The sequence below is a fragment of the Phodopus roborovskii genome, unplaced genomic scaffold, assembly GCF_943737965.1.
Source record: "Phodopus roborovskii unplaced genomic scaffold, PHOROB, whole genome shotgun sequence".
NCBI lineage: Eukaryota > Metazoa > Chordata > Mammalia > Rodentia > Cricetidae > Phodopus > Phodopus roborovskii.
This window is the reverse complement of record NW_026126599.1, coordinates 10,194,452-10,207,124: the sequence shown is the minus strand read 5'-3', so window position 1 is coordinate 10,207,124 and position 12,673 is coordinate 10,194,452. Positions and strand designations below refer to the sequence as shown.

Sequence of the window (12,673 nt, the reverse complement as noted above, 5' to 3'; positions counted from 1 at the left end):
AATATCCTTGGAAAATGCCATTTTTGGGGACTAAATAATATTCTAACTTGAAGATATCATAATTTATCAGTAGACATTTTCGAGAATATGCTAGAGACACAGCTAGTACACTATATTAGACCTAGACAAGGATCCTAAGGTAAAGGGAAAATGAAGTCTTACCAGTCTTAGAGGCCCACAATGCTCCCTTCCATGGTGACAGTCACCACACAGGATGGCGCCCAGGTTTAATTTGTGAATCTACCTTTATAAGCCCCGCTCCCTCTTTGATCGAAGGGGGCATTGTCTGCACAGAACAATAAGTTTTCATTGCAATTTCCCTTCTTTTCAGGAAAGGAAATGTTTGCTCTTCAAAGAGCCTCTTTGAAGAGTGGCCCTTTGGTGCTGGCCCGGCCAGGTTAGAGTTACTGAGCACAGCAGGGTACCCCGACTCTGGGTGGCTGCCCACTAGAGCCACTGTCAAGGCCAGCTCCTTCAAGGAGAGGGTCTAGGGCCAGAGAAGAATAAACAAACACATGGAAAATTACTACAGGCTTTTGATCATGATCTTCAGAGGTCTCTTCACACACAGCTGCAGACTTACATCTGGGGGAAACTGAGGTACAAACAAATTTCAGACAATGAAAAAAAATTCCAGAGTCCTCACACTAGGCTAGGACACAGGGGCACTCACAGTGACTGGTGGTGACAGAGGGGAGATGCAAACTTCAAGATGCACAAGGGTTTGAAACTGTTTGCGGTTCAGGCTTGAGTTTGAGTAGCAGTCACTAGACATGCAAACTTCAGTTTAGACATCTAAAAGACCCGGGGGTGGGGGTGGGGGGTACCCGAAGGCAAGTCTAACTGCTGTATGATATAGTAAAGATGTAACCAGCAAAAGGCCAAGGTCATGGCAAGTGTCCAAGTGTCATATAGCACCCTTAATCTCTGGCAGGTCTAGAAAGCAAGGGCTTCCATGCAGAAGGGAGAGAGGACTTGCAACACTGTGGGTCTCAAATGTGCTCTAGATATTTATTAGCGTTCTCCAGCCTCCTCCACCCTGTGGATACACATATAAGACACACACCATCAAAGGTGGTTAAGGCAGCCCACACAGGTGGGCAGCCACCCAAGGGGTGGGTGAAGGCATAAAAGATGGCCTGAAGACTAGGCCACACTCGGCTTCTGACTGGAGTGTGGGGGTGCTGGCAAACAGGTTTGTGTGGTCGGGTAAACTGGAACTAAAGAATCCCCCAATCTCCTTTCTTACAAGCCCCATCTCCAGGTGTCAGTGCCAGGCCTTTGTGTGGGAACTGCTACCTGCTCCATCCCCTGATTTACTGTAGTACCCAGGTATTAGGAGAACATTGTTACTTAGAGAGACACGTGTTTGGTTTTTTGTTTTGTTTTGGTTTGTTTGCTTTTGTTTTTGTTTTGAGACAGTTTCTCAGTAGCTTTGGAACTTGTCCTGGAACTCAATCTGTAGACCAGCCTGGCCTCGAACTCACAGAGACATGTTTTAAAGAGACTTAGCGGTAGAAAGATTAGATGGGAGCTTCTTGGAAAGTCCACCCTGAGCTCTCTGAAAGGCTTTTTACACAACTCTAGGAGATGCAGTGTGAGCAATTCAAAGCCGAAGGTGGCTCGGTGCTAGATAACAGGTCTGAAGTAACACCTTTCTGATTTGGGTATTTTACCATATCAGACTGGGGTGTGACTCTGTGGCAGAGCACTGGTCTAGCATACATGAGACCCTGGCCTCAAGTCCAACACACACACACACACACACACACACACACAGTAAATAGAGTCAAAAACAAACAAATAAATAAAACAAAACAAAGAGCAGATCAAGGCTGCATGAGAATCTTTTTTGTGGGAAGTATATTTTGAATTATAAGGGGTCTTGTGGGGGGCACATATGGAAAGGAGGAAGCAGAGAAACTCAAACAGCCGCTGGACCACAGTAAAGGGAGCCAAGGAGTCCCCTGAACTCTTCCAACATTGATTCTGAAGCGGTATTCTAAAATAGCTGAAGGAGAAAAGAAGAAAAGGGAAGGCATGTTTCTGACTGTCCTCATCAGTCCCGATCCCCAGAGGCCCCAAGGGCACTCAGGGAACCAACCCATCCAAGTCTGCAATGTCCCTGGGTCTCATTCATCTAGGGAGGATGCAGGTGATCCTGCCACCTGGACATGCTGTGACCCCAAGAGTTGCTCTGAGGGGCTACAACAAGGCTACCAGCTCTTGTTCCAGGCTTTCTGGGGGCATCAAAGGCCTAGAAGGAAAGAGACACTTCCCATATCACTACATGTTAGAAAGCAGCAAAGGAAGGCCAGGAGTGCGGGTGAGGTCAGAATTGTAGCTATTGCTGGTCTCATGACCAGAGGCTAGCCTCTGTTCCCACAGGACCCCCTGCAAAGACACAATGTGCAGCCATTGTGAAGCATAGCCACATGCACCCCCGGTCTGGAGCAAGTGTCCAACCAGACACTGGTGAAGTAAATGAATGCCCAAGTACTGACCCAGGAAGAACGTTGTCACTCATGTAGGCTTCTGTCCCCTACACAGCTACCCCAGGAACCCAGTCCCAGCTGTCCTCGGGGAAGACCTACAGTCCTAGGCTAGCAGGGAAAATAAGAGCAGATGAGGGCAGGCATTGCTGCTCAGTGGTGGGGTGGCCCTCTGGGTACTACTGCACGTACTTAAAGACTGAGGACCCTGGTTGATGGCCAGGGCAATGTGTGACACTCTCCATATGCACCCAGCATGCCCAACACATTCTGAGGCTGGAGCCTGGCAAGGCTAACACCCAGAAACGTCCTGCACTTGGATGTCACTTTGAAGTCAGATGGCCTGTATTCAGATCTCCCTTCTGCCACTTATAGCTTCCTAGAGTTCCCAAGGGCAACCGGTCCCCCCCCCCCCACTTCTTTCAGTCAGAATCTCACAGACCTAACAGACAGGAAGGTATTCTAAAGAAACATTTTTGTCTCTCTATCAGACTGTCCTGACTGTTAAAACAATGGGCCCGAAAGAAAAAGGAATTTCACACTGAGAAGGAAAAGGACTAGCTAGAGGGGACCTTGTCTATGAAGAGATTTCACAGGGTTGTAACAGCTAGTCAGACTACCTTATAGCACGAGACTGAAGCCCAGACAAGAACGATGGGTCAGTGGTGGACGGGACCACACCTTGCCCAGGACTGCTTAGATGTGCATATCCTTGACTTTCTATATAAATTCTGATCTCACTTTTAAGATCCTGAAGATGAACGTGAGGGGCTCTCTGGATCTTTATTCCTCTTCCCAGGATGGCCACATTGAATAAATGTTTCTACTTTTACTTGGGCTCTTCTAATTGGCTTATTGAAGTGGCAGGACCTGCTTTGGGGTTTTGAGCCCCAAATGTTTGTAAGCCATACAAACATTTCCTTCTATCAGCTGACTCAGTCACAGTGTTTTGTCATAGCAGCAGAAAAGTAATTAATACACTAGACAACTTACTGAGGTCCCGTCTCAAAAAACAAACAAGTTACCTACAGCCAATTATCTTTTTTAAGATTTATTTATTATATATACAGTGGTCTGCCTGCATGTACGTCTGCATGCCAGATGAGGGCACCAGATCTCATTATAGATGGTTGCGAGGTACCAGGTGGTTGCTGGCAATTGAACTCAGGACCTCTGGAAGAGCAGCCAGTGCTCTTAACCTGTGATCCATCTCTCCAGCCCCAGCCAATTATTATTAATGAACTACAGGAAGGCATTTGTACACAGGCCTACAGGAAGTACCTTAGAAGAGACATCAGTCTGACATAAGCCCACTCTGGGATTCAGTCCTTTCTTTGGGGGTGGGAGGTGTCTCCTTTGACCCTGTAGTTCAGAAACTGGGTCTTAATCTCAGATCAGCCATATCACAAAGAAGCATTGTGGGACTGGAGAGAAGGCTCAGCAGTTAAGAGCACTAGCTGCTCTTCCAGAGAACCCAGGTTTGACTCTCAACACCCACACGGTGGTTCACAATCATCTGCAATGAGTTTCAGGGGATCTGATGCCTTCTTTGGACCTCCATGGAATTCTGTCATACATGTCACATAGTCATACATGCAGGCAAAAGCATCCACACACTTAAAATAAAATTAATTTAATAAAACCAAGAGGCCATGGCCTTTATGATGCAGAACTTGGGCCGGTTCCTAAACAGAGGGAAACATCTGCTTCTTACAATCAAGAATCTTATCAAGCTTTGAAGGGTAATTTAGCTAGTCAATGACTAGGAAGAGGAACTGCCTCCATCAGAATGACCTTTTATTGTTTGTTAATTGATATGGAAGGACCTAGCCCACTGTGGGCGGTGCCATTCCTAGGTGAGCCTGAGTTGTGTAAGAAAGATAACTAGCACCGGAAAGCAATTCCTCCTAAGGTTTCTACCTCAACCTACTGCATTGATTCCCTACCTTGACCTTCCTCAAAGAGAGACTGTAACCCAAAACAGACCCTCTCCTGCCCAAGTTGCTATTAGTCATGGTATTTTTCTCACAGCAGCAGAGAAGTCAACTAAAACAAAAGCACTGTAAGGAAAATAGGAAAAGGTAAGGAAATTAATCCACCCCTGCCCAAGGGAAAAAAGGGGGAAGTTATAAGGAAAAAGAGATAGTGTCCAAAGATACAACCTAAGAGACAGGACATTCACTCATCTCAAGATAGCAAGTTGCCTCCTATGAAGGTGTCCCTTCTCAGAGTTTGGTTCCTGTTTGCTATTATTACTATAAAAGGAAGAAAGATGTTTGGGAAGACATGGAATGTCCTGTGTTTGGCTGAAGAAACACTATGGGACTTGAGCTCCTCCATCTAAACGTAATGCTTAGAGTGAAAGCCTAGGGGTAATGGGAGTTACAATGAGATCATGGTGGGACCACACAATGAACCATCTATAGGCCCACTGTGCATGGCAATTGCATGAGGAAGAAGCCCAAAGCAACCTCTGGCAGAAGAGACGACCCTTCCGAAGTCTTTCTGGGACTGCTCCTAGGATGGTGGAAGGCGTACCCACAGAGCCAGAAGCAGCAGTATCTCTCTTAGCCATTGCCCCAAGGATGGCGCAAGGAGACATACTGCAGTGAGCAGTCCACAAACTGTTTCGCCCAGGGTGTGTATCCTGACAGATTGCAGGGGCAAATGTCCTAAACTGCCTTTGATAAATTATGGCTCAAGGAACAGGGAGAAAGCCACTGAAATTTACAAGACTGGAAACCTGCCACGGAAGATGCTTCTACTCCACGCTTCCACAGATGGAAGCCTGCACCTTGACGAGGGATCTGATGCTACTGGCTCAAGGTCCAGAGAACCCTAAGGCATTAGAATTCTAAGTCCAGGCATGGAGAAATGCCTCAATGGTTAAGAGCACTGGCTGCTCTTCTAGAGGTTTTGAGTTCAATTCCCAGTAACCACATGATGGCTCACAACCATCTATAATGGGGATCTGATACCCTCTTCTGGCCTGCAGGCATAGACAGACAGAGCACTCACACCTAAACAAACAAAACACTACACACAAAGAATTCTAAGTTGGAAGGGTTCCCACCCCACAGGGCACCCCAACACCACACTAACAACTGGGGAAGCAAGTGTGCCAAAGGAGGTGATGTGCAGCAGACAAAGCAGTTTTCGGGGCTATCCCCAGAGGCTCCATTAGTGCAAGCCTATCCCTTGGTGGCGAGGGTATCCGAAAAGTTATTTGGAAAGATGGCTCAGTGGTTAAGAGCACCCACCACTCTTATGGAGGACCCAAGTTTGGTTCCCAGCATCCACATGGGCACACATAGCCACCTGTAACTCCAGCTCCAAGAAATCAGACACCCTCTTCTGGCCTCTGAGAGCAATGAATATTTGTGGTATACATACAAAGAAATAGGCATACATATATAGCTGTAAATTTTAAAGGCAAACATGGTGGTGCATACCTTGAATCCCAGTACCTAGGAGGCAGAGACAGGTAGATCTCTGTGAATCCCAGGGAAGTATGGCTTAGACAGTGAGTTCCAGGCCGGCTAGAACAAAACAGTAAGACCTTGTCTCTAAATAAATGAGTAATTTATTTTAAGGTTATTTGCAGTGACAGGCACGGTAGTGCATTCTGGAGGCCAAACTAGCAGGACCTCATGCTTGAAGTCAACTTGGTCTCTATACAGCAAGACTTTGAATGAATGAATCAATCAATCAATCAGCCAAAATAAAATAGCCAATTTATTTTGTGACTTTTCTAAAGTCCTAATTTCCAGTCCCAGGGAGATGGCTCAGTGTTTACAGGAGCTTGCCACTCTAGGGGCCCAGGTTCACGGCCAGGACTCATATCAGACATCTGACATCTGACAATAGCCTGTAACTTCAACTCCAAGGGATCCAATACTCCCTCTGACTTCTAGGGGCACCCACAAACACATGGTATATACTCACACAGACACACATACACAACAGTAATAATAAATCTTTAGAATAAGTGTAAACTGTGTAAATGTCTATCTCCCACCCAGCCTTTGACCCACGCCCTCAGGGCAGCACTTGCCCTCTCCCCACACATAAGTGCTGCGCCACTCTTACCTTATCTACGGCTAAGATTCATCCAGGCAATAGGCCAGGGGTGCAACTAGGTGCCAGGGTAGCTAGCATCTGTTTAGCACGTTAGAGGCCCTAGTATCATTCCAAACGAATACCGCCACTCCCCACCTCCCCAGCCTCACACCCAGTTCAAAAGACCAATTATGAAAAAGAAAAGAAAGCAAACAAACAAACAAACAAAAAAAAAATGAGGGCACTGGTTCTCAACTGTGGGTCACAACCCCTCGGGGGTCAAAGGACCCTGCCACGTGTCAAGTGTCATATATACAATTCATAGCAGTGGCAAAATGACAGTTAGGAAGTAGCAACAAGAACCATTTCATGGTTGGGGTCACCGCACGTGAGGAACTGTATTAAAGGCTTGCAGCAGCTTTAGGGAGGTTGAGAACCACTGCACTAAGGTCTTAACTACCAGGTTCTGCCTGGAGTGGTGACTAAGAACTAGGTGAAATGACATTACAGGTGATGCCTGTGGGTGAGACGGCACAGATGTCTAGATATCCCCCAGGGCCACCGGACATTTCTTTCCCTAACAAGGACTTCCTTCTTCATACTTCTCCATATTATTAACAGACAACTCTACATACCTGGTTAGTGAGGAGGAAGGTTTTGGTTCATTAGGCATCACGCAAACATTCAGTTACCTGTTTTTACTGGACTTAGTTTTTTAAAAAAAAAGTTAACAACATCAGAAAATATGATCTGGGGCCTACAAAATAACCCAGCTTGCCATGTGTCTGCTATGCAGGCCTGCAACCTGAGTTCGATCCCCACACCCCACATAAAGGTAGAAGAGAATGGGCTCCACATGTGCAATGGCACACACGCCCCTACATGTATCATACACACACACACAATTAATAAATCAACACTTTTAAATTTTTAAATAATATCTGAGCTGGGAGTTACCTCGGTTGGTGAAGTACCTGCCTGGTATGCAGTAGACCCTAGATTGGATCTGGGGGTGCACACCTGCAATCCCAGCATTTGGGAGGTAGAGGGATGCAAGAGGATCAGAAGTCCAAGGTCATCCTTTGCTAAGTAGCAAGTTTAAAGCCAGTAAAGCCACATGGGGGGGGGGGGCAGTGAGGTACAGGGTGAGGTGGGTGTGGAGAGAAACTAGATCTACCCAATATAATTACCATGTACCTTAGAAGATAAATCCCTAATGGAACCATCTTGTCTTCACGCCTTTAATTAAAAAATAGATATATCTAAAACCAGCCACTGAGGTGTCTCTGTTCTCTACTCTTGTTCTGTTTATTCAAACCCCCCTCATATGCCCTCTAAATTTCAGCTTTAGATAAAACACGATTTCAAAATGCTAACTTTTCAAGGCTATTTCAATCCACGTGTTGGCTTTCCCCTAAATTTCTATTTGGGTCACGTGACTTAATTCCTTTGTTTTTAGTGACAAAAGGCCGTGCTCGCATAAAAATAATAATTTCCATTGAGACCAACTAAAATACCAGGGGGATGACTGTATCGTGGTTTCCTGTTATCTTAACCACACATGAATGGCAAGAAATGTTAAGAAAATCCCAAGTAAATTACAAGACTCCATCACTGCTAGCATATTCAACCGGAGATAATGTTCCAGGTTCTAGTGAAACTTTACTCACCTTTAGGAAATAAACCTATGGTTGAAATCCCAACCCTGTCCTCCAGCACGTGAGAGTATAACCGTGGGTGCTGGGAAATGTAGTTTTTTGGTTTGTTTTGTTTTCCTGACGGCACATGTCTGGCTATCCCAACACATGTCTGGCTATCTCAACACGCCAGGACGTGGACTGGAGCGAATGACACTGGCACCAAGCTGCTCTGCAGACAAGCGTGGCTGGTGACCTACCAGTGCCCAGGAAGTCTTCCACTACGCAGAGAGGAACACGCTGAGCACAGGTTGTCTATGGAGCCGGAAGAACTTCCTCCCACTCCACACCATCTGGAAGAACAGTCTGTGGAGGCCGAATCAGGTCACAAGGAAAACCCACCCGAGAAGGAGTCCCTCCAAAGTCACCTCTGGGGACTGTGGAAGCGACCCGGAGAACGGGAATCCTAGGTCTCCGTTCACAGGGGACCGGCCTGATGACCTGATGGAGTCCACCCTGCTCGCGGCTCGGCTGACGACACTGCCCGGGACCGCGTGGCGGGGTGGGGTGCCGCGTACCGCGCCATGTAAGGGAAGATCACCCAGGCAGCGGCGGCTCCGGATGCCACCCGGGACGGCCAGCGTAGACGAGTCCCCGCGCCCACGTGGAGCCCTTCACGGCCACGCGTGGCAAGAGTACCCTGGTCGCCCGTGCTCACACCCCCTCGCTGTTGCATCATGCACCACGCCGCGCCTGCAAAGTACCAAGATGGACTCGGAAGAGGTCACCGGAACACGGGTGCGCGCCCCACGCACGCATCCCAGAAGATGGGGAAGTAAAGAAGAACCCTCGCCCTGCTTGAGCGGCCACGCGAGGCCCTGTGTTCCCATACACAGAGAGAGGTGACCTAGGATTTTAGAGATTTCTGGACATTCACCGGGCTCGCGTACTCACCGAGAAGGCAACGGGATGCTGAGCTGGGTGGGGACCGCGAGTAAAGAACCGCTCACACCTGCTGGCGGAGGGGATGGCGCGCGCGGGCGGGATCCGAGCCGGTTTCATCAGCCGCGCGCCGCCCTCCGCGGGCCCCGCGGCCACGGCCAGTGATGCGCGTCACCTTCCCGGGCACCAATGACAGCGCCGCGCGGCCGCGCCCCTGTGGGCGGGGACACTCGAAACCGGGCTTTCCCTGGCGCTTGCCCTTGGTCCCCAGAAGCTCCAAGCCTGTCTGTTTGGGTCAGAGCTGGTGGGTAACACAGGCTGAGCTGTGCCAGCTCCGACTTGGGGAGCCATTGACAGCTAACCTTGCCAGGTTTCGTGCTCCAAAGTGGATGCGAGACACATTTTAAAGAAATTTTAGGACTTGTTTATAAATCTTCTTTTGTCGTTGGACTTCTTTACAGCAGTGCCCTAGCTAACGCCTTAGCCTCACCCTTGTCAGGAAAGGCCCCAAAGCCCCTCCCTTTGGTATGGTACTTCCTTGCTAAAGCTAGTGGTGGCAGCTCACCCCAAGTTCAGTACCCAAATCCCTTTTTCACCTCTCAGACTCCTTCTGATCTCTGCTTCAAAATCAAGAACTACAATCTATGGGACTGAAGAGACAGCTCAATGGTTAAGACCACTGACTACTTCCCCAGTTCAATTCCCAGCACCCACATGGTGGCTCACAACTGTCTGTAACTCATGAATACCAAGCACAGACATATGCAGACGAAACACCAATACCCAAAAAATAAAGTTTTTAAAAAAGAGATACATATACATAAAGCCCCAATAATCACAAGACATGGGAGAAGTAAACAGATCATATAAACAACCACCTTAGCCCTTCAGTCTTCGTATTAAAAAAAAAAAAATGATGATATGTGTTTCTTAAGTGTCTTTTATCAGTGGTGGGGGTCATTGTCAGCCACAGATGTGATGTCCCTGTGGAATTAACTAACGATTTATTAATTTATACTGCCCAGCAGAAAGTTTAACGAACACATAGAAGGAGGTCGATTGCATAAAAACGGTGTTTGGAATTATAATAAGGCACCAAACACACACTGTTTTAAAACAGCCAATGGAAGTGTTAATCACGCAGTGATGAAATGATACTACCAGTATGCTGATCTTGTAAAGAGGCCTCCTGAACCTTTGGAAGCCTTTACCAGCCGAACTCACTGTAAAGGGTGTCCCAGTCCTCAGAGGGAGAGCATCTAATCAGAGGCAGCCAGTGTTGCCTTCAGCATCCACCTGACAGCTTTGCCTTCAGCATCCAATGAGAATTTGACCATTTCCTTTCCTGTGTGTCCTCCATGAATTATTTCATTGCCACTTACAAAAAGAAAAAAAATATATGTTCTCTTAAAAATTTATAGGCTATTCTTGTTTGGGATTAAGTTAGTGCACTAGGCTGCCACCGAGCAAGCTGAAAAGTCAAAATTATAAAATCCCACACCATCAAGCTGAAACTAAAGCAACTTTTCAAGAAACGAGGCTAGCCAGTTTGAGCTGACCCTTAAACAACACAGCATCCTGAAACAATGCTAACCAATTATTTTTCTGCTTAGCTCTTTCTCCCACCTCTAGTATGCAGGGAAAGTAACTTTCACCTGTTTTCTTCAACTCTTTTTTTGTGTGTAAAACCAACTTCTCCGAGTGACCATGGAGGTCACAAGATGGCACCGGTTCCCCTGGAGTTGGCATTACAGAGGATTGTGAGCCTCCTTGTGGGGGCTAAGAGGAGAACCTGGGATGAGCAGCCAATGCTGCTCTTGGGCAATGAGTCATCTCTTCAGCCCCTGATTTTTTTTTTTTTAAACTGACTTTTGGCTTGAAAACCTTAAAGATATTCCACATTTAAAAAAAAAAACCTATATTTATTTCATCCTCCTAGGAGGTTTATGCACAATGTTCAGTTTAGTTATCCCATTAAGTAGCTGGCCTTCAGACCAACAAGACCCTCAATGTCAGGGCCCATGAAAGTGTGACACAGTGTCACTCTCTCTTCTTACTGGATGCGAAACTCTCAGCTCCTTCTCCAGTACCATGTACAGTACCTGTACACATCCCTGTTTCCCCCTATGACAACAGTAGACTAAACCTGTGAACTGTAAGGCAGCCCCAATTTAAAGTTTTCCTTATATGAGTTGCTGTGGCCATGGTGTCTCTCACAGCAATAGGAGAGTGGCTAAGGCAAAGTGACAAGGATCAATATGAAGCAGGAAACTCAATTGTGGTCCAGAGCACACAGAGGATGCTGTTAATCCTGCCTCAATACTGTACCCAATGGCAAAGGTCAAAAGGAACTCTGAGTGAGAGGTCTCCATCACAGCTGGCTGAGCCGAGATTCCAAAAACCCAGAAAGAGAAAGGTCACTGGAATTTAGCCCTTGGTGAACACCTTGTTGGGCCAGTGTGTTAAAAGTCACATCCTAGTCTAGCACCATTAGACAGCATGAAGCACTAAAGTACCTAGAATTGGTAAGACAGGTGCAGGCTGGAACTCTGACCCACTCCCTAACAGCCCCTGGCCTGAGAAGAATGTCCTTGTTAACCATCACCCTCAGTTTCCACACTTTCCAGTAGGAATACTGTTAATTGCATCCAGATTCAAATTGCATGCTGAATATGGAAAACATATATAAAGATATACATAGACTTACACACATAATCAACAAATCTATAAAGGTACAAATATGACTGGAGAGATGGCTGAGCAATTAAGATCACTAGCTGCTCTTCCAGAGGACCTGGGTTCAGTCCCAGCACCCACATGGTGGCTCCCAAACATCTGTAACTCTATGGGATCTGATGCCCTCTTCTACCTCTTCAGGTGCCAGGCATGTACTTAGTACACAGACACACATGCAGCCTGAACACCCATACACATAATTTTGTTGTTGTTGTTTGTTTGTTTGTTTTGTTTTGTTTTGTTTTTTGTGTCAGATTTCTTTGTGCAGCAGCCCTGGCTATCCTGGAACTCACTCAGTAGACCAGGCTGGCCTCGAACACACAGAGATCCACCTGCCTCTGCCTCCCGAGTGCTGGGATTAAAGCATAGATCACCACTGCTCTGCTCACATAAACATTTTAAGATTAATTTTTAATCATCTATAGGTCTATTTGAGTGTGTACCATGTGTGTGGGTGTCCCTGGAGTCCAGAGATGTTAGGTCCCCTGAATTGTAGTAAGAGACAATTCAGCACCCAGCATGGATGTTGGGAATTGAACTTGGGTCCTCTGGAAAAGCAATCCATGCTCTTAACTGCTAAGTCATCTCTCCAGCTCAAAGTAAAATAATGTTTTAAGTGCAAAGTCTCCTCAATAAATCCTGTAAGAATAATGGGTCTCCACATGGCAAAAAATAAATAAATAAAATAAGATAAAGGTACAGAACACATGTCACCATAATCAAAAATTAACTTCAAATGAACTGTAGTGGTTTGAAGATGACTGTCTCATGTGAGCACAGATATTTGAATATTTGGTCCCCAGATGG

General features: G+C 46.6%; 1 protein-coding gene across 1 annotated transcript in view; it reads right to left on the bottom strand.

The window, feature by feature from the left end:
* The window catches only part of Slc7a1 (solute carrier family 7 member 1), a 66,723-nt gene extending 57,453 nt beyond the window's left edge, over nucleotides 1-9,270 (bottom strand). The window contains exon 1 of the mRNA XM_051205166.1: nucleotides 9,143-9,270. The gene's annotated coding sequence lies outside the window, so the exon portion shown is untranslated. The remainder of the gene's footprint in view (nucleotides 1-9,142) is intronic.
* Nucleotides 9,271-12,673: the final 3,403 nt, after the last annotated feature.